This window comes from Telopea speciosissima, chromosome 3 (genome assembly GCF_018873765.1).
Source record: "Telopea speciosissima isolate NSW1024214 ecotype Mountain lineage chromosome 3, Tspe_v1, whole genome shotgun sequence".
In the NCBI taxonomy this organism is placed as follows: domain Eukaryota; kingdom Viridiplantae; phylum Streptophyta; class Magnoliopsida; order Proteales; family Proteaceae; genus Telopea; species Telopea speciosissima.
In genome coordinates this window covers 70221750-70243942 of record NC_057918.1, presented here as the reverse complement: position 1 = coordinate 70243942, position 22193 = coordinate 70221750, and the positions used below count along the sequence as shown (strand labels likewise).

Here is a 22193-nt window from a genome sequence, read left to right as displayed (position 1 = left end):
AATAAAATGGTGTCAAACTGTCAATAATGGTGCTGGTTGAATCAAAATATTTTGAGTGGAAGTGATTATACCTTCATCGTGAAAAGAGGGTGAGGGTAAGTTACTGAATTATACATGTGACTCTCCTTTCTGTAAATAGTTCATTATTTTCGATCTTATGCTAGGGCATCCCCCAGAAGTGACGTGCTGTACTATGATCTGGATGTAGTGAATAGTGAGCAAGGGTTGGCTAGGGCATCCCCTGTAAGCGACGCACCGCTTCAGCGCCTGGTTGCAGTGACAAGTTGGCAAGGATTCTCGCACCATGGACAAGTGCAGGTAAAGAAACTAGTCTAAAAGTGTAGGATTAGAATAGCATCTTGGAACATAGGAACTTTAACGGGAAAGAGTTTAGAATTGATAGATATAATGAGAAGAAGAATTAAAATAGTTTGTATACAAGAGACTACATGGAAGGGTAAAAAAGCTAAGGAATTAGATAACTATAAACTTGATATCTTGGGAATAAAAGTAATAGATATATTGGGAATAAAATAATCGATATAATAGGATTAGATTAGGATCTTGGGGCCTTCCCTCTTCCTTGCAAACACATGCTTATGATTTATCAATAGCAAACACATGCTTATGATTCATCAATAGAAAACACATGCTTTGAAAAGAGAGAAGAATATTTAATAACCTTCAAAAGTGGGCAAAATAGTAGCCAATTAGGTTTCTTTCTAACAAGGATTGATAAGTTATTATGTAAAGATTGTAAGGTTATCCTTGGGGAGAGCTTAACCACACAACATAGATTAATAGTCATAAACGTTTTAAAACACTGAATCACAGGAAATGTGAGATTATTTGCCCTAGGATAAAACGGTTAAGCATAAAAAGAGAAAAATTGAAAACATTTACCGATAAACATAGTATTAAAACTCGCGAAATTTCGGTCGAGATATCGAATATTTCGAGTATCTCGACCTGTCCGAATCGAAACGCAAGTCCAAAATGAAAAAATGCAATATTTCGAATATTTCGGAAATTTCGATGAAATTTCGGTCATCTCGTTTCGGAAATTTCGGAAATCTCGGTAATTTCGGTCATCTCGTTTCGAAAATTTTGGAAATCTCGGACATTTTTTGCATTTTACACCCACAGAAAAATATCATATTTCGACGAAATTTCGGTATCTCGGAAATTTCGGTCAGACCGAAACACCGAAACGAAACGAGTTTTAGTACCATGCCGATAAATTAGTAACAGGGAATGTGGGAATTTGATGGAGAAGCTAATATGGTGTGAAACAAAATGGCTAGTTATATTAAGAATGTTGCTAAAGAAGTTCCAAGAGAATCTAAAAGAAAACAACATTCATCTAGGGAAATTGGGTGGTGGGATAATGTAGTTCAATTAACCATTAAGGCTAGGAAATCTAATTTTATAACTTGGCAATGGACTAAGGATGAAGAGGATTTAAAAAGATACAAGTTTGGTAGAAATGAAGCTAAGAGGATAGTAGTACAAGCAAGAACTAAGAAATATGAGGATCTCTATAACCATTTGAGAAAAAAGGAAGGGGAGAAAGATATCTTTAAACTAGCCAAAATGAGGGAAAGGAAGCATAGAGATAGTTCGGAATCAGAGTTGAGAGAATGATGTGACTTGTCATTAATGACAGAGGTCATCTTTATTTCAGGGTTAAATACACATACCCCCAATAAAATGTACCCAATATTCCTCATGTACCCCTAAGGTTCTGACAATTCCACACGCACCCCTTGAAAATTCCACGTATACCCCCTACTTTTCAACCTAAAGCCAATTAAGTCCACGCTGTTAATTTCAGGTGTTAGTCGTTAAAAGAAAATTTTTGTTGACCAAACTTTCCTTTCTTCTAACCACCTTGTAATTTGAAAAGACATTTTGCCGAACCCTCATCTTCACCCTAAAATTATCCAATCACCCACAGTAACAATGCTTATTAGAATACTGGAGCGCTTAAGAAGAAGGCAATCGATAGAGAAGGAGTTGTCAAGGCGTCTCCTAGGTGATGCCTGCCTTTCTCTCACTGACCACCCTTCCCTACCGGTTTCCCCGGCAGGCCTGATCTTCCCTGCTCTGTCTTCTGGTGGCTGGGAAATGTCGTCCCCCCCACCCCTTGCTCCGCTTCCTTCCTCTCCTGCCCTTGTACCTTCCTCCCTCCCTTCTTCTTCCCCCCTGCTGATTCTTGGCCTGCCTCCTGGAGCTCTCGGCTTGCTGCCGGTATCTCCCCTCGCGCTGATGGTTTGCCTCTGCACTTCGTTCCCCCTTCCACGGTTGGCTCCTCCAAAATTGCTGTTTGTCCTGCTGACCTCCTGGAATTTGAAGTTAAGTTGTGGGAGGACTGCCTTGTTGGCAACTTCCTTGGTCCCAGACCTCCCTTCCACATCGTCAAGCTGTCACTCTCCAAACAATGGATCCTTAGGGCTCTTTAGATACCTTCTTGATGGACAATGGATTCTTCATCTTCAAGTTCTCCTCCTCTCTCGATAAGACCCGTGCCCTTGAGGGTGGTCCTTAGATGGTGGGAAAGAAGCCGATTTTTCTCCGGCAATGGAACACGCAGCTCTAGCTCCGTCGTGTGGACCTCTCCTTGATCCCCCTGTGGATTACCCTTCCTGGCTTACCTCTCCATTAATGGTGCTCGGTTGGTCTCAGCTCCATCGGTTTTGTCCTGGGAAAGCCGATGTTCTCTGATGTTCGCACCATGCACAAAGATTGCTTGGCCTACGCAAGGATATGCGTCGAGGTTTCTGCGGAGGATCCACTGCCTTCCTTCATCACCGTGAATGAGGGTGAGGACTACTCGTTCGAGCAGGAGGTACACTACGATTGGAAACCCCCGCACTGCCTGGTCTGCAAAGTCTTTGGCCATGACTCCCAACTGTGCTCTTCAAAGGCTCAGCTCTCTTCGGTTGAGGCTCAGTCTACTGGCGTGACTGGAGTTGAGGGTCAGGCTACTGGTGTGACTGTGGTTGGAGATGCCTTGCCTCCTTCTCATGCTGCGACGGAGAATACCCTTTCTCGCTCTTATGCCAGCAGACCTTCGTCACGTGGGAGATCTCGTACTAGACCCCAGCGCCAGAACCTGAGAGAGTAGAAGATATCGCCCCTAAGGACCTGACGATGACACTGATCTACTCACTTACCCTGAAACTCTCCAGTTCGATGTTCTCCCTCGCAGCAGATCTCGCATGACGGCTTCTCCCTCGACAGATCTTTTCCATTGCCAGCTCTGGTGTTGGCCGTGTTGCTCCCAATGCTCTGACGTCGATGGATCAGATAAGTCTGGGTAAGGTTGCAGCTTACCCTTCTGCTTCCATCGCTCTGCACCCCCTTTCTTCTCCCACTCTCGATAAAGCTTTGACCTCTCAGTTGTTGCTTTTAAGGAATACTGTTGTTGCTGAGTCATCCGAGGTGGTCCCCACTACTTCCTTAGCCCTGGTGGGTCCCCCCCTTTACCCCTCTTCCTTTAAGCGAGATTGATGGGCCTTTTTTGAACCTGGCCTCTTCTGGTCCTCGCATGCCTGGGCCTGGCCCTGTCCCATACGCTCCTTTCACTGGCTGCGGTTTTGGGTCGGGTCATCCACACCCGACTGATACCCCCACTTTCCAGAATGACCCGTCTTCTTCTATACCCAGCAAATCTGTTTCCTCCATCAATCTGGCTCCCTGCAATATTCCTCACCCCTTGTTTCGCCTGCACCCCCTACTGGAAGCTCCTACAGGCATCGCCACCACAGTGAAACTTGATCCCAAGCTGCTCTGACTCGATTCCTTGAGTCTTCGCTGCCTCTTCTCCCCCTCCCCAAATGATCCGTGGCTTTATTTGGAACACCTGAGGGCTCAACTCTCCCTCGAAGCATTCTGCTGTGCGCTCTTGCATTCACACTTCCCATGCCAGTTTTTGCTGCTTGTTGGAAACCCATATCAAAGAACCCAATTCTCAAAAAATCAGTTCCTCCATTACTCCGGGTTGGTCTCTCCTTTCCAACTATCCCCATCACTCCAATGGCCGCATTTGGATCCTTTGGGACCCGAAAAAAATTTCTATTGCCCTCTCTTCTTCCTCCTCTCAGTTTATGCACACTAGTTTCTCGGACTGCTCGGGGCACTTTTCTTTCCACTTCACTGTGGTCTATGCTCTGAATTGCTCCCTTCAAAGGAGTTCTCTTTGGACTGATCTCAGGTCCTTGGCCCCTCAAGTTGGATCCCATCCATGGGGGCTAGGTGGTGACTTCAACAGCATTCGGTACAGCCATGAATAGCAGGGAGGTGAGCAGCCTGACTTGGAAGCTTTGAACTCTTTTAATGAATGCCTGGAAGATATAGGTGTCAATGATCTCAGGTGGTCTGGTTTCCCCCTTACTTGGAGCAATAAAAGGGCAGGTCCTAACCGTATTGCTTGCAAGCTGGATAGAGTTCTTGCCAATGAAGAATGGTTAACATCCTTCCCCACCTCTCATGCTACATTTGACAATCCGGACATCTCTGATCACTCCCCCATCTCTCTTGAGATTCAGCCCTTCACCTCCTTTGGTCCCAAACCTTTCAAGTACTTTGATATGTGGTCCTCTCATGAAACCTTTTTGCCACTTGTCCAAGAGGCTTGGAATAAGCCTGTTTTTGCCTTCTCCACCCCCCTTATAGCCTTATCCAAGAAGTTTAAGAATGGCAAGGCTGCCCTCAAAGTTTGGAACAACACCACCTTCGGCAACATTTCTATCCAAGTCTCTGAGTGTAAAGAAAAACTTGCTTCAATTCAGGTTCAGCTGCAATCTGATGCTCTAAATGATTTACATGCTATTGAAGAGAAAGAGGTCTCCGGGCAACTGTCCTCTTTGCTGGCTAGAGAAGAAAGCTTCCTCAAACAAAAATCTAGAATCAAGTGGCTTGATTTGGGTGACTCTAATACAGCCTATTTCCACAGGTTGGTGAAAGCTAGAGTCAATGCTAATTCCATTGTGCAGCTAGCTCATCCGGATGGCTCTATTGTCAACACAGTCAAAGATATTAAAGCCCTGGCTGTTCAGTACTTCAAAGCCATCTTCTCCGGATCTCAAGAGGTCACTGAGCCCATAACTAACCATCTGATCAACAAGTTCATAGACCCAGCTTGCTATGCTTCCTTGAGTTCCATTCCTAAAGAAGAGGAAATTGTTGAAGCTATTCACTCCCTCAAAGCTAATGGAGCTCCGGGGCCAGACGGCTTTAGTATGGCATTCTTCACAGCTGCCTGGGATATTATCAAGCATGATCTCATTACAACCATTGAAAGCTTCTTCTTCAATCCTGCTCAAATCAAAGGGGCCAATCACACCTTTTCATGTCTCATCCCGAAAAAGGAAGGTGCTACTGCCATGTCCGACTTCAGGCCTATTGCTCTCTGCAACCTGCTCTACAAGTTTATTGCCAAGATCCTTGCTGAAAGGCCCAAAAATGTTGTTGATCTTTTGGTTAGTGAGAACCAAACTGCCTTCATCCCTGGCAGGAACATCTCCGACAACATTCTCCTTTGTCATGACATTATTCGAGGGTTTGACATGAAAAATCACTCTCCAGCTCTCCTCCTGAAGATTGACATCCACAAGGCCTTTGATTCTTTGAGGTGGGACTTCATTTCTCAAGTCATGTCTAAGATGGGTTTTCCTGTGATCTTTACCAACTGGATTACTGCCTGTATCTCCTCTCCAAAATTCTCAGTTTTGGTGAATGGCAGCCCAGCCGGCTACTTTGGAGCTTCTGTGGGGATTAGACAAGGCTGCCCTCTCTCCCCCTACTTGTTCACCTTAGCCTTGGAAATCCTCTCCAGAGAGATCCAGATTAGTACTGATCAGCAGCTTATTGCCCCTATGCCCAAGTATAAAGCCCTCAAGCTTACTCATTTGGCCTTTGCTGATGACCTGATGATTTTCTCTAAGGCTTCCATCGCCTCCCTGGAGTCTATCCTCTTATGTCTGCAACACTTTAAAGAGCTCTCGGGTCTCCGCATCAACCCCTCTAAGTCTCTAATTTTTTTTGCTAGGGTTCCTGACACTGAAAAAGCTGCTTTCCTTGGTCAAGCTGGCTTCTCAGAAGGTAGGCTGCCGGTCAAATACTTAGGGCTCCCCCTCATTCCGACTAGGCTCACTGCCCATCACTGCAGCCCCATGTTAGATCTGATCCGGAAAAGACTTCAGCTTTGGAAAGGCAAGCTTCTCTCCTATGCTGGAAGATTGGTTCTTATTAGATCAGTTCTAGAGGCTTCGCACATCTACTGGTCGGGTTCCTTTGCCCTTCCCCATTCCATTATCAAGTCCTTAGAAGCTCTCATGGCTTCATTTCTCTGGAAGGGTACAGATTCCTCTCGGTTCCTTCATCCTCTCAGCTGGGCTGCAGTGTGCCTCCCAAAGAAAGAAGGAGGTTTAGGCATCAAAAGAATCAAAGAAGTAAATACGGCGAGCATCATTAAACTTCTCTGAAAGGTTGCCTCAAAGAAGAAAAGCATTTGGGTGGATTGGATCTATTCTGGGCCTCTGCGCCAAAACTCCATTTGGACTGCCTTAGTTTCTTCTGAAGCCTCTTGGGTCTAGCGCAAAATTCTCTCCTGCCGCCAGCTGGTTCATCAGGCCATCTGCTCTCAGATTGGAGATGGTGGCTCTACTTACCTTTGGTTGGATAATTGGCACCCTAGGGGTATCCTCCTTCACTTGGTCACCCCGAGAACCATATATGCCTCAGGTCTCCATAGGCTTTCCTTGGTGGCAGACATCCTTGATACGGATGGCTGGACTCCCCCCCCCCCCCCCCGCTATCCCTACTCTTGTTCCTTATTGGAATGATCTCTCATCTATTCCCAGAAGGCAGAGGACAAGTGGAGACTGTGTTACTTGGTCAACAGACAAGCCCTGTGTGTTTTCTTCCAAAGTGGCTTGGAACTACATTCGCTTAGATGCCCCGGTGGTCCCTTGGTACAAGCTTATTTGGTTCAAACACCACATCTCTCGGCACAGCTTCACTGCCTGGAGAATCTTCAACAATTGCCTCCCAACTCAGGCTTTTCTTCGCAGCCGGCAGATCCTAGTGTCTCCTACTTGTTGCCTTTGCTGGAACAATGATGAAGATCTGAATCACCTCTTCTTTGAGTGCCCCACCACCAAAGCTATCTGGAAAGGCATCCTCTCCAAGTGCTGGCCTACCCAGAGACGCATACACCCTTTTCCCAGAGAATGGCAGTGGATTGCCAAGTACTTTGCGGGCTCCACCTTATGTGACTGCGTGGGAAAACTGGCTTTTTGTGCAACTCTCAACCATATTTGGATGGAGCGTAATGTCAGGAAATGGACCTCCAACTCTAGATCTTACCGGCAGATTTGGGAATCCATTTCCTTTGAAATCTCAGCAAAGTTATCCTCTGTGCCTCCTTCCCAGTGCTTAGATACCCCAATGAACAGGCTTATTGTTGATTCCTGGGGCCTTCAAAATGTTTCTTTTGTTGTTTTGGACCACCCCAGCTAAGCTGGGGTTGGCTGTCCTTTTCTTTCTTTCCCCCTCTTGGGGCCTCCTGTTCTTCTTTTTCTTCTTTCTTTGGTAATGAAATTTTTTATTCACCCAAAAAAAAAAACAATGCTTATTAGAAAGAGCATCATCATCATCAACAAGTAAAAAATATGGAACAGGAACTCTGAAATCCCTTCTCCATTCTAAAATTTGATGCTAAATCGAGGGTTTTAAAAATCACTGTGCTCCACAAACGGTGAGTGGAGGAGGGTCTGAACAGAATTTGAACACCTCAATCGCCAGGGATCGGAGTTCCACCTCTTTTTGAGATATCGTCTCTATAGAAGTGCTCCTTAAACTTGCTGTCCTTATCGAAATAGTCCTTCACAAAAACTCCACTGTGCCAGAATGCCAAACATCCACATAGACGATAAATTGATTTCTTGTCCAGAGGCTGCAACAAGTAAGGTGTGCCCAATTCCTTCGCCACCTTCTCACTTCTGGTCGTGACCAAAATCCGGCTTCCTTGAGTCCATTTTGAAGGGTTTCTATCCATAGCAACACCCTATTCACATCCTCAGCCCACACATCGTCTAAAACAAGGAAAAAAAATTTCTTGTCACAAATTCTAGTAGAAGCCGTGAGAGATCAGAGCCATCAAATGATGTGAAGTTTGCAGATTCTAAAATTAACTTAGAAACCCTTTACGCATCAAAATCAGCAACTTCACAATCACCCACAGGAACCCACATTCTGATATCAAAATGCTCCCTCACCTTCTAGAGCATAGAAGAGATTTAAAAACTCAATTGGACTTCCCACCGTTTTTTATACTTTGCAGCTTTGGAAGATTCGCATTATGTTCCACGATGCCGGTGGAGTGACGCCGACAGTGAGGGCTGCTATGGAGCCATGGGTGAGAGCTGGGAGGGCGACAGTTCAGGACATTAGAAGTCAGACGGAGTTTTGGGGAAGATTTGGGGAAGAAGATGATGATGATATGGGGAAGATGAGGGCATTTTGGTCTTTCCTCCAGTCCACTCATAAGGGCATTGTGGTAATTATGCCCTAGCAAGGGTATAATTGTACATTACATTCTTCAATTTCAGATCTGTTAGCATTTAACGCCTGAAATTAACGGCGTGGACTTAAATGGCTTTAGGTTGAAAAGTAAGGGGTGTACGTGGAATTTTCAAGGGGTGCGTGTGGAATTGTCAGAACCTTAGGGGTGCATGAGGAATAGTGGGTACATTTAGGGGGGTATGTGTATTTAACCCTTATTTATAATAGAGTTACACTCCAAGGGCAAAATAGTGAAGAGGGAAAAATAATAAAAATCCTAAAGACAGAATATTCCGATCCCACAGTTCTCAATACTCCCCCCCTCAAGTTGGTGCAAATATATCATACATGCCCAACTTGGAGACCAATGGGTGGAACATCTTACAATTTAGGCCCTTGGTGAATACATCAGCTAACTGATTATCAGAACTAACAAAAGGAATGCAGATCACTCCTTCCTCAAGCTTTTCTTTGATGAAGTGTCTATCGATCTCCACATGTTTGATGCGGTCGTGCTGAACACGATTATGAGCGATACTGATAGCAGCGTTGTTGTCACAGTAAAGGCGCATAGGATCTTCAGCAAGGATCCCCAAATCCCTCAAAATTCCCTTAAGCCACATAAGTTCACAAATTCCCTGTGCCATGGCATGAAATTCGGCTTCAGCACTGGAGCGAGAGACGATTGACTGTTTCTTATTATGCCAAGTGACAAGATTTCCGTCAAGGAAGGAGCAATAACCAGAGGTAGAGTGCTTGTCATCAATGGACCCAGCCCGATCGGCACCAGTAAAGATATCCAGGCGAATGTTCCCATTATTTGAGAAGAGGATTCCCTTCCCAGGGGCAGACTTTAAATACCGGGATATACGATTTACTGCCTTTAGGTGAGATGTCCTGGGATCATGAAGAAAACGACTAACAATGCCCACAGCATAAGCAATATCAAGTTTGGTATGGGACATGTAGATTGACCTCCATAGGGGAGTCTGCAGGCTTACACCCTAACATGTCGGTGTCTTGGAGAAGGTCTAGGGCATACTTATGTTGAGAGATGAAAATGCCCTTATCTGATCATGCAACTTCAATCTCAAGAAAATACTGAAGAAATCCCGAGTCCTTGGTTTTAAATTCCCCTGTAAGTAATGACTTTAAATGAGAGATTTCATCATTACTGTTCCCAGTAATCACTATATCATTAACATACACAATGAGGGCGGTGATCCAGGTTCCATCCCTTTTCACAAACAAGGTGTCATCGGCCTGACTCGGGCAATAACCAAACTTTTGCATTGCTTTTAGAAATCGACCAAACCAGGACCTGGAAGATTGCTTGAGATCATATAAGGATTTCTTTAACTTGCAGATATGACCAATGGCTGAAGGGAATGAGAAACCAGGAGGCAGATCCATGTAAAGTTCTTCAAGGTCTCCATTCAAGAAGGCACTCTTGACATCTAATTGTTGGAGATTCCAACCCAAATAGGCAACACAAGACAGTAACGCTCTTACTGTGTTCATCTTTGCTACAAGGGCGAAGGTTTCTTGGTAGTCGATCCCAAACGTTAAGGTGAAACCCTTTGCAACCGGACGCGCCTTGTATCTCTCAATAGTGCCATCTGCTCTTAGCTTGATTGTAAATACCCATTTCTAGCCTACTAATTTCTTCCCTGCAGAGCGAGGAGTAAGTTCCCAGATACCATTTTTATCCAAGGCCTGCATTTCTTCTATCATGGCAGCCTTCCACTTTGGATCTTTGATGGATTCCTTCCAATCCTGTGGAATTGACACAGAAGACAAAGAGGAAACAAAAGCTCGATAGGAGGGTGACAAAGACTCATAAGAAACTAAGTGGTTAATGGGATGTTGGGTACATGAACGAACCCCTTTTCTAAGGGCAATGGACCAATCATCAGGAGCATTAGCAGAAACAGGTACAAAATCAATAACAGGAGAGATGTTACCTAATGGTGAGGATAGATTTGATGGAGGCGCCACAATGGGTAATGGCTGATGATTGACCATGGTCTCCTTTCGCCTGGATCTGGTCCAAGTGTAAGTTATCAAGTCTAGAACAACAAGTGGTTGTGGGACCGATGATGGTTGTGGGACTGATGATGTCTCCCCCTGAATAGTAACAAGTACAGGTAAACTACCAATTACTAGAGTGGGTAACGACAGCTCTTCTTCCTCAAGACTCTCCCCTTCAAGAGGTGTCGTGAAATACGGTTCAGACTCATGAAAAGTGACATCCATGGTGACATAAAGTCGGCGAGAAGGGAGGTGATAACATTTGTAACCCTTCTGAGAGACCGAATAACCCATAAAAATGCACCGAATAGCCTGAGGGTCCAATTTGGACCGAGAGGAAGAAGACTTATGGGCAAAACAAACACACCCAAATATCTTGAGAGGAAGAGAAGATGCAATTGAGGGATCCAGTAGGAAAGAAATATGTGTTTGAAAATTAAGGACACTAGATGAAACCCTATTAATGAGGTAGGCAGCAGTAAGGACAACATCACCCCAATATGTTTTAGGGACACCAGTAGTGAACATTAAGGCACGAGTACATCTAGAATGTGACAGTTTTTTCGTTCAAGGATGCCATTTTGTTCTGGGGTCCGAACACATTTAGTTTGGGAAAGAATTCCATGGGAAAGGAGAAACTGTTGAAAGTTGCCATCAAGTTATTCAGTACCATTATCAATCCTAAGAACCCGAATAGTTGCATTAAATTTGGTACGAAGCATGGCATGGAAACATTGGAAGCATGAAAAAGCATAATATTTATTGTGCAAGAGGTAAACCCATGTAAGGTGAGTGTAGTTATCAATAAATGTAATAAACCAGCGAAAACCATTACGATCAACAGTCCTAGAGGGACCCCATATATAAGAGCGAATGATAGAAAATGAACATCACTTTTAACATCATTAATAGGATAAGAATCTCTAGTGTGTGTAGCAAATTCACACACATCACAATGAAGTTGTTCTACACAAATTTTAACTAAATCTGGAAACATAGAACATAAAATATGAAAACTGGGATGTTCCAAGCGGCGATGCCAATGGTGAAGAATGCACTATCATAACGAAGGGTATGAGCCGAGGACGGGTGAGACCATCACGGACCCGAACATACCCAATCGTTGCGCCCGTCACCAGATCCAAAAACAAACAATGAATGGAAAAGAAGTGAACAAAACAATTCAACTCAGTAGTTAGGTGGTAAATAGACAATAAATTCACACACAACTTGGGAACAAGTAACACAGAAGAAAGAGAGATAGGAAGAAAAGGTAATTGAACCTTCACCAGAAATGGAGGACATAGACCCATCAGACAACATGTGCCATATCCCAGCCAGAGCAAGGAGTGTAGGAATAGAAGACCTCAAAGTTACTAGTCATGTGGTCCATGGTTCTAGAATCAATTAACCACAAGAGACTCGAGGAGGACATGAGAAGAGGTAGAACTAGTAGTTAGTTGTGTCACCAATTTTTGGATAGCAACCATCTGATCCGGAGAGAAGGGGGCTACAGTAGAAGTGATTGGGGCAGTGTTGGAGGCTTCATAGAGATGAGCCTGGGAACGAGTGTTGCCCCGTTTAGAGTTGCGCCCACCCTTAGGGCACTCATGGAGCTTCCAACAAGTTTCCCGTGTGTGAAGAGAGCGACCACAATAATCATACTTCAAGGTTTCCTATATAGGAGTAGAAGCCTTAGAGAGATCGCCGACGGTGGTGTAGTGAGCAAGGTAGATTGAATAGGAACAACACGAGGCATCATAACAGTCCGTCAATGTTCTTTAGACTGGACCAAATTATATGCTTGAAGAAGTGTAGGGAATTTATCACGCCCCAATAACTTGGTCATACTCAGGATTCAGAACAATCAAGAAGTCAAGATGGACCATAAGAACGGGATGGTAGAAGTCCAATTGCTGCCAGAGAGTGGTCAGAGCAGAGTAGTAGACAGTGAGAGAGAGCTCCCTTTAAGTAGTATTACGAACCTGACGTCGTGTCTCGTAAATCTAATAATAATTTCCTGCTTATGAGTAGGTCTGACGAACCGCACCCCATAGTTCCTTGGCCGAATTAAACAAAACAAAACTGGGACTAATAGAGGGCTCCATCGAATTAAGCAGGAAGGACATAAACAGCGCATCATTAGACAGCCATGTAGAACCGGTTGTAGGGTCGGCTGGCTTGGGAGTATCTCCTGTAATGAGGCTAGAGTAATCATGTCCCCGGAGTGTGAGAAGGCATGCCCGAGACCAAGTAAGGTAGTTTTGACCATTCAGTTTGATGGGGCCAGGTTGAAGAGTGTGGTTCCCAATGCTACTTGATCGACAAAGTAGCTGCCCCTCAGTGGTGCCAGAGAAGGGGTACCTCAAGAGAGGTAGTACAAGTATTGTCGTCGCTCATGATAACCAAGAGAAGAGGATCAAGGGAAACTAGGAGAAATATTTGACAATACCCAAAAGAAAAAGAGTGTCAATACCGGCAGCAGAGAGGCCGATGGAGAAGGCGTGGCAACCGAGCAGGTCACAGCAGCACTGGCAAGAGAGCCTGGTGAAGGAGGCATGGTGACCTGGTGGGTTGCGACGATGGCAGCGGCGGTGGAGAGGCACGATGACCTGGCGGGTCGCGGCAGTGGCAGCGCCGGCGACAAGAGAGATCGGCGGAGGAGGAACAGCGACCTGGCGGATCACGGTGGCAGCACCAGCGGCTAGAGGGGCTGGCAGTAGAGGCGCGGCGACCTAAAGGTCGCGACAGTGGCAGCAACGGCGGCTAGGGGAGCATGATAGAGAGAAGCGACTAGGCGGTCATCGTGGCAGAGGGACGACAGCAGAGAGAGGTCGTGGCCTGGTGGAGATCACGGCAGAGGGGAGACGACAAAGAGAGAGGCAACCTTGGGTGGCGTTTAGAGAAGCGGCAACAACAGTAGGAGAGCGCGGTGAGGAGGCGCAAGGTAAAAGAAGGAAAAAATTAAGGGTGCATGGTACGATGGTCGTCTACCATGCTAGACAAGGAGGCTATGACCTCCAACGGTGGTGAAGAAGGTCAATACGAAAACCAAAAAAGATATCCTAGGGTTTTGGGCTCTAATACCAAGTTCGGAATCAGAGTTGAGAGAATGATGCGACTTGTCATTAATGACAGAGGTCCTCTTTATTTATAATAGAGTTACACCCCAAGGGCAAAATAGTAAAGAGGGAAAAATAATAAAAACCCTAAAGACAAAGAGACATTATTCCTATCCCACGGTTCCCAACAGAGTTTTAAACCACATATTAGATGCATTTAAAGTGAAGATGATAAAATATTATTAAATGATGAGGATAGTAAAGAGAGATGGAAAAACTATTTCTACAACTTACTAAATGAAAAAAAACACAAGAAATAATGTCTTAGAAGGTTGCAATAACCATAAAAAAACCACAAGTATTAGTGTTGAATTATTTATCCACTCGTGTCCCCCTTTGGATAGTCCGCCGTGTTAGAGCTCATATATGATATACATATTGTTTCCTCCCTTTCGTACAAGGTCGGCCTTTTAGAGGAAGCGGTTCCAACATGGTATCAGAGCAGGCAAGGGTCACGGTATCGAGTCCCCCTGGGAGCGGGCAGGTGTTAAAAAATTATTTATCCACCTGTGTCCCCCTTTGGATAGTCCGCCGTGTTAGAGCTCATGTATGATATACATATTGTTTCCTCCCTTTCCTACAAGGTCGGCATTTTAGAGGAAGCGGTTCCAACATGGTATCAGAGCAGGCAGGGGTCACGGTATCGAGTCCCCCTGGGAGCAGGTAGGTGTTGAATTATTTATCCACCCGTGTCTCCCTTTGGATAGGCCGTCATGTTAGAGCTCCTGTATGATATACATATTGTTTCCTCCCTTTCCTACAAGGTCTGCCTTTTAGAGGAAGCGGTTCCAACAATTAGATATATAAAAAAAATTGAGGTGCCTGAAGTTGTTTTTGGTTTGTGAATAACAAATTCATTAGCAAAGAAGAGAAATACAAGGGCTCCCCAAGAAAAGAGGGGGAAGAAGGGAACAATATAACTTGCCAAACCCTGCCTTCATAGAGGGGGGAGGCATGAGCTTGTAAAATAGAAGGGGAAAGACCCCAAGATTCTACTTAAGCCTATTCCAAATCAGCACACCAGGAAGGAGACCCAGATAACTTTGATTTGACATCAAAGAGCATGGAGTTCCAAATCTCCTAAAAGGATCTATACTTAGGGGTCCATCTTTTGAAGTTGTGCTCCAACCAGATATGGGAGATAGCAGCACAAAAGCTAATTTCCCCATCATGTCACAACAGGATTTCTCAGTAAAAGTCATGTCCACCCAGATCCATTATCTATCAAAGGGAAAAATTCTTCTTCTCCTAGGCCAGGCATTTGACCAGTAGACCATTCCAAACTGAGGAGAAGGGGCAGTCGAAGAAGAGGTGATCCACATCTTCAAAGGCATCCCAACATAGGAAACATTGGGGAGAGACTAGAATCTGTCGATGGATAAGGAAAGAATGTGTAGGGAGGCAGTAGGAGAAAACCCTTCAGATAATGAAGCTGTGATGAGGGATGTGACTCTTGAACCAGACCAAATTGCACCAGACTTTTATGCACCCGCGAGCCTGATGAAATCCCAAGCCGACTTAAGTCAACTTGGTTTCAGACTTGGTACAACCCAAAATCATCATTCCCTATGGTTTGTGCAACCAAAAAGCTATTCCAAGGGTCTTTAAGAAGATCAAAAAAACCGAAATTTTATCAATAATTATGTACAAAAAAAAAATTAAGAGAATAGTCTAGGGATTGCATGTATAGAGATTCAAAAAACAATCGATCTGATCGAATCCTTCTATCGAAACAAAGATGAGGGATAAATCTATATGCGTATTATACATCCTAAAATAGAACATCAAACGACTAATGACGAGTCGTGTCTGTGTTGTATTTTTTATATGAAAAATGGAAAAATTCTTTGGAATCAATTCCAAACAATCGAAGGGGCTAATTCAAATCCCTCAGGCAAAATAAGAACAACCCTTAATTTCTGTCTTGCTAACAGATGTGGAACAGATGATTGCTTTTCTTAAGAAGGTCACTAGTCAAAAGCGAGTCAAAAGGAAAAGAGGTTCAAGTAACCATTAAGGCTAAGAAAGCTTAAGTAAGTCTAAAACTGAATCGACTGGCACTACCGGCGAGATGTCTGCTCTACCTGATCCCCCTCCTGTGCCTAGCTCTGAACCTCCTCCACCCTCTACCTTTCCTCCAGTTCCTGAAGCTCACCCAAACTCTGTCCCTACTCCTCCTCTATGGAGCTCCCTGTTTCGTTCAAACCAGTCCGCTTCATCCTCAACCGAAGGTCTCCCTCTGCATTTTGTTTCTCCCACTATTGTTGGTAGCGCAAAAACGGCCAAGTCTCCTTTCGGTTTCCTTACCGATGAAGCCAAAATTTGGGAAGCTTGTTTGGTTGGCCATTTCCTTGGCTCTTGACCTCCTTTCCACATTGTCAAACTTTCCCTCACTAAACAATGGAAAACCCAAGGCACCTTTGAAACCTTCCTTCTTGATAATGGCTTCTTCATCTTCAAGTTCTCAAACGACCTTGACAAAGTCCGTGTGCTTGAAGGAGGCCCTTGGCTTGTAGGTAAGAAACCGATCTTCCTCCGTCAATGGCATTGTCATCTTCAGCTCCGGCGGCTTGATCTCTCCACTATCCCCCTGTGGGTCTCTCTCCCTGGCCTTCCTCTCCATTACTGGTGCACTGAAGGACTAATCACGGTTGGTTCTGTCCTGGGCAAGCCCTTATTCTCTGATGTGAATACGATGAGGAAACTGCGCCTGGCCTATGCTCGAATCTGCATTGAAGTGGCTGCTGACGAGCCGTTACCCTCTTTCATCACAATGAATGAAGGGGAGGAATTTTCGTTCGACCAGGAAGTGCATTACGATTGGAAGCCCCCACACTGCCTTCTGTGTAAGAAGTTTGGGCACGATTTTGCCCTCTGCTCCCCTAGTGGTCCATCAGAGCCATCTTCAACCATCGCTGAGCAACCTCTGGTTGAAATCAACCAAACGGCGACTCCGACCACCGCCAAAGTGGTTCACTCTCTTCCCATTTCCAGAGGAAGAACTAGATCCAGCTCCAGGGGTCGATCCAGGGCCAGATTCCGTCACCTGAAGTCCAGCCGGAAAGAAATTCGGAATCTCGCGAGGGCTCCTACTTCCGTCAAGGACCATCGGCATAGCATCTTGGGATCTCCCCCTTTACCCAGCGGACAAAGCCGATATGCAGCTCTATCCTCTGATGCTGAAGCAGAGCTGGAACCATATCCCAAGAGGATCATTGAATCTGTCGCTCCTGGATCTCGCTCACAAATGGCATCGCCGTCTGCTGCAGGTAGCCCTGATTCTTCTCGAGAGTTGTTGCTCTGCTTGCCGGGGCCTGTTCCTCCTCTGCAGTCTGATGTCGCTCTTGCGAGATGCTCTACTAATCCCCTTTCCCAGGTTTTGTCTGCTGCTTTCCTTTCTATTGCTAATTCTCCTGTGGACCCCCCTTTGTCGTCACCCCCCCTCTTAGCTTTTAACTCTTCTTCCCCCTCCACCTCATCTATCATGGGCCCCATCCCACCTTTTCGTTCAACTAATTCCTTTTTCAACCAAACGGGTCTTCGGGGAGACCCGTCCCATGCCCCCAAACACTCTTCCACTCTCTCTTCCTTACCTGACCACCCCCTTTTGAATTCCCCTGCTTCTTCTGCTGCCAGGCTTGCAATGCCTACTCTGGACTGTGCTTACTTTAGGTGCCTCCGTAGCTCTTCTGTGCCCCGTAGTGTGCTTTCCAAATTCCAAGCTCGATGGGCCTAAGTTGCTCACCCAATCCTCTTCCAAATGAATCTCGGCCTTATTTGAAATACTCGGGGTCTCAATTCCCCTTGCAAGCATGCGTCTGTGACTCTGTTCGATCTCTTATCAGGGTCCATCACTTCAATTTCTGCTGCCTTTTAGAGAACCATCTCAAAGACTCTAATGCAGCAAGTATTCTCAATGCCATTGCTCCTGGCTGGTCCTTCTTAACCAACCATAATCACCACCCCAATGGCCATATTTGTGTTCTTTGGGATCCATCAAAATTTAAAATTTCCCTCCTCTCCTCCTTTGCTCAATTCCCTCATTTGAGTTTTACGGACTGCGTTAGCCAAACTTCTTTCCTATTCACTGTTATTTATGCTTTAAACAACCCTCTCCAGCGGGTTTCTCTTTGGGATGATCTTCGTAATGTTGCTAGTCATGTTGGTGCTCTTCCTTGGGGTTTAGGAGGAGATTTCAATGTGATCAGATTTGACCATGAGAAGCAGGGTGGTGACCACTTGGATTCAGACTCTGTGGCTGCATTCAATGATTGCTTAGAGGATATTGGAGTAAATGATCTCCGTTGGACTGGTCCTACTTTCACTTGGAACAACAGAAGGTCCAGTACTTCTCGTATTGCTTGCAAGCTGGATCGTGTGGTTGTTAATGAAGCTTGGCTTTCATCCTTTCCCTCTTCCCATGCCTCCTTTGATCCCCCTGGAATTTCAGACCACTGCCCCATCTCCCTCTCTATCCAACCTTATACCTCCTTGGGTCCCAAGCCATTTAAATATTTTGATATGTGGTCTTCCCATCCCTCTTTCCTAACCACTGTTAAGGAAGCTTGGGACAAGCCTGTCAAAGCTTTTTCCACTCCCCTCATTGCTTTTGCTAGGAAGCTTCGGAATGTGAAAGCTGCCCTCAAGGATTGGAACTCCAATACTTTGGGAAATATTTCCCAACTTGTTTCAGATTGCAAGGACAAGCTCTCTACCATTCAGTTGCAGCTCCAAACTGACAGTCTTAATGTTCCTTTGGCCGAAGAAGAGAAAGCTACTTCCATTGAGCTCTCCAAGCTCCTTTCCCAAGAGGAAAGCTTTCTAAGGCAGAAGTCTAGGATCAAGTGGTTGGAGTTGGGCGACTCTAATTCAGCTAATTTTCATCGCTCTTTGAAATCTAGAACCAATCACAACTCGATCTTACACTTGGTGGCTCCCGATGGTTCTCCTCTTTCTAGAGTTAAAGACATTAAGGATACAGCTGTGAACTACTTCAAGAACCTCTTCAGCAGTCAATCGGCTGATCAAGGTCAAATTCCAAACAATTTGCTCAACAAATTCATCCCAACTGAGCTTCTTGAGTCCCTTCGGTCTATTCCAAATGAGGCAGAAATTGTTACAGCTATTCACTCTCTCAAGTTGCATGGGGCTCCTGAGCCGGATGGATTCAGCTTGGGCTTCTTTTTATCTTCTTGGGATATCATCAAGGAAGACCTCATTAAGGCTATTAGAAGTTTCTTCCTCAACCCGAGTCAAATCAAAGGAGTTAACCACACCTTCCGCTGCCTCATCCCTAAGAAGGAGGGCGCCTCAGCAATGTCGGACTTCAGACCTATTGCTCTTTGCAACCTGCTATACAAATTTATTGCCAAAATCCTTGCTCTTAGAATCAAGACTGTTGTGGATCTCCTTGTCAGTGAAAACCAATCGGCCTTCATTCCAGGTAGAAATATCACTGACAACATTTTGCTGTGCAATGAGATTGTTTGAGGCTTTGAAAGAAAGAACCACTCCCTTGCTGCCCTTATGAAGATTGACATCCACAAAGCTTTTGACTCATTACGTTGGGATTTTATTTACAAGGTGCTGGTCAAGATGGGTTTCCCTCCTTCCTTCATCATTGGATCCATTGCTGCATTTCTTCACCTCGGTTCTCTGTTCTAGTCAATGGCAGCCCAGCTGGTTACTTTGCTTCTTCGGTGGGCATTCGCCAAGGCTGCCCCCTTTCTCCCTACATCTTCACCTTGGCTCTCGAAGTCTTATCTCGCCATAGCCCTGCACGGATCAGCATCTCATTGCTCCTATCCCCAAATGCAAAGCCCTCAAGCTCTCCCATTTGGCATTCGCTGACGACCTTATGATTTTCTCCAAAGCCTCCATCGACTCTTTCGAGGCTATTATGCATTGCCTTAAGCTTTTCCAAGACCTTTCGGGCCTCCAGATCAACCCAACGAAGTCCCTCCTCTTCCTTTTTGGAGTCTCAGATTTGGAAAAAGAGGCTTTAAAGTTAAAATATGGGTTCCTTGTAGGTCAACTTCCGGTCAAGTATTTGGGCTTGCCTTTGATTCCGGCCAGGCTCTCTCCTCATCACTGCACTCCAATGCTTGATCTCATCAGGAAAAGACTTCAACTTTGGAAAGGCAAACATCTTTCATTCGCGACGCGATTGGTTCTCATCAAATCAGTTCTGCAATCTTGCTACATTTATTGGTCTGGGATCTACGGGCTTCCTCACTCCACCATCAAGTCTTTGGAATCCCTTATGTCCTCCTTCCTTTGGAAAGGTTCTGACTCTACAAGATTTCTCCGGCCCATTAGTTGGGCCTCAGTCTGTCTTCCGCTGGAAGGAGGAGGTTTAGGCATCAAAAGGATAAAGGAGATGAACTCTGTTGGCATAATCAAGCTGATTTGGAAGATTGCTTCTATACAAACGAGCATTTGGGTGGATTGAATTTACTCGGGCCTTCTCTGATCCGATTCAATTTGGACAGTCTCAGCCTCTTCTGATGCTTCTTAGGTTTGGCGCAAGATCTTATCTAATCGCTCTTCTGTTCAAGGAGCCATCCAATCCTGCATTGGCGATGGAGCTTCCACCTTGCTTTGGCTTGATCACTGGCACCCTTTGGGAATTCTTCTTCATCAAGTCAACTCAAGAACTATCTATGGCTCTGGCCTCTCTCGTACATCTTTGGTGGCTGATATTCTTGATCCGAGTGGCTCGTCTCCGCCGTACTCCTCCAGCCCTGCGCTCAACAACATTTGGAATATTTTGCCTTCTATCCCTAGGAGACCCCATAATAGGGGTGATTGTGTTACTTGGCTGCCGAACTCTTCGGGCTCGGGCTCCTTTAGTTCCAAAGCCGCTTGGGATCATATTCGCTCCCGCAACCCTCTAGCCCCTTGGAGGAAGCTGGTCTGGTTCAAGCTCCACATCCCCCGCCATTGCTTTACAACTTGGAGAGTTTTTACAGATTCTCTTCCAGCGCAGGCCTTTCTTCAGCACCGGCACATTGCGGTCTCCCCAAGCTGTGTTCTTTGTTGGAATGCGGTCGAGGACTCAAATCATCTCTTCTTTGCTTGTCCCTTCTCTTCCTCTATATGGAAAGGCATCCTCACTAAATGCTGGCCACGAAACTGTAGGATTCTTCCTTTTGACAGAGAATGGGTTTGGGTTGACATGACTTATGGTGGCCACACCCTTTGTGACACGGTCGGAAAGCTGGCTTTTTGTGCTGTCATCAATCATATTTGGATGGAGCGTAACCTCAGGAAATGGACGACCAAATCCCGCTCTCTTCAGCAGATTTAGGATTCCATTTTATTTGAGATTAAAGCTAAACTTAGCTCGTCTCCCCCCTCCACTTGTATTGATACCCCAAGGAATAGGCTCATTGTTGTATCTTGGGGGCTTACCTCTATCTCTCTTCGGGCTTCTGACTCCTCTCCATGTGTCTTGGCCTTTTTGTATTTTCCTCTTTTTCCTCCCCCCCCTCCCTCCTAATTTGAGGGCTGCTGTAATTCTCTTTCTCTTTGGTAATGAATTTGTTTATTCACCAAAAAAAAAAAGAACAATCCCTACATTCAAAGCCCTTTTTTACCATTAGCAAGAACTTGTTTCAGTTGCATGTCATAAAGGATTCGAACAACTGCTTCAAATACAGTACCAGGAAGTACCGCTTGTTGAACCTCAATATCCACGGGCTTATTAGCATGGGAGACAAGGGAAACAACAACAACAACAACTACTCAACCTTATCCCAATTAAATGAGGCCAGCTACATTGATCCTTGCCCTTCAATGGGATATGGCATCAATACAAAAGCAACATTAGGAAATGCACCTTCAACACAACAACAACCTCTTTATCCCAACTAAATGGATTCGGCTACATGGATCTTAGCCCTCCAATCATCTCTATTAGAGGTCATACTCGAAACAAGGCCTAAACTATGCATGCTTTCCTCACCACTTCTCCTATGATCATTTTAAGCCTGCCCCTACTTCTTTTAGCTCCCTCAATTTGATACAAATCACTCCTCCGTATTGGAACATCCGAAGGCCTCCATTGAACATGGCTATGCCACCTCAAACAACTTTCTCGTAGTTTATCTTGTATCAGGACAACTCCCAAATCAGCTCTAATAGAGTCACTCCTTACTGTATCTGGTTCAAGCATCACATTCCTCGCCATTGCTTCACAGCCGGGAGGGTCTTCACCCACTATCTTCCAACCCAGTCTTTCCTTCGCGATTGCCTAATCTCAGTCTCTCCCTCGTGCTGCCTATGTTGGAACCAAGGTTTAATATTTCGCGATATCTCAGTATCTCAGGCCTATCGGGATATCCGAGATACCCGAAATATCGTGAAATATGACCGAAATATTGCATTTTTTCTGCAATATTTCGGGGGTCCATCTCGGGGGGTATTTGGCCATATCTAGGCCTGAAATTTCATGGACAGCCTTATTTAAGC

At 45.2% G+C, this 22193-nt stretch overlaps 1 protein-coding gene across 2 annotated transcripts in view; it reads right to left on the bottom strand.

Moving 5' to 3' along the window:
• Positions 1–22193, bottom strand: part of LOC122656367 (E3 ubiquitin-protein ligase PRT1-like) — a 76646-nt gene that overhangs the window by 51904 nt on the left and 2549 nt on the right. The gene's annotated exons all lie outside the window — the stretch shown is intronic.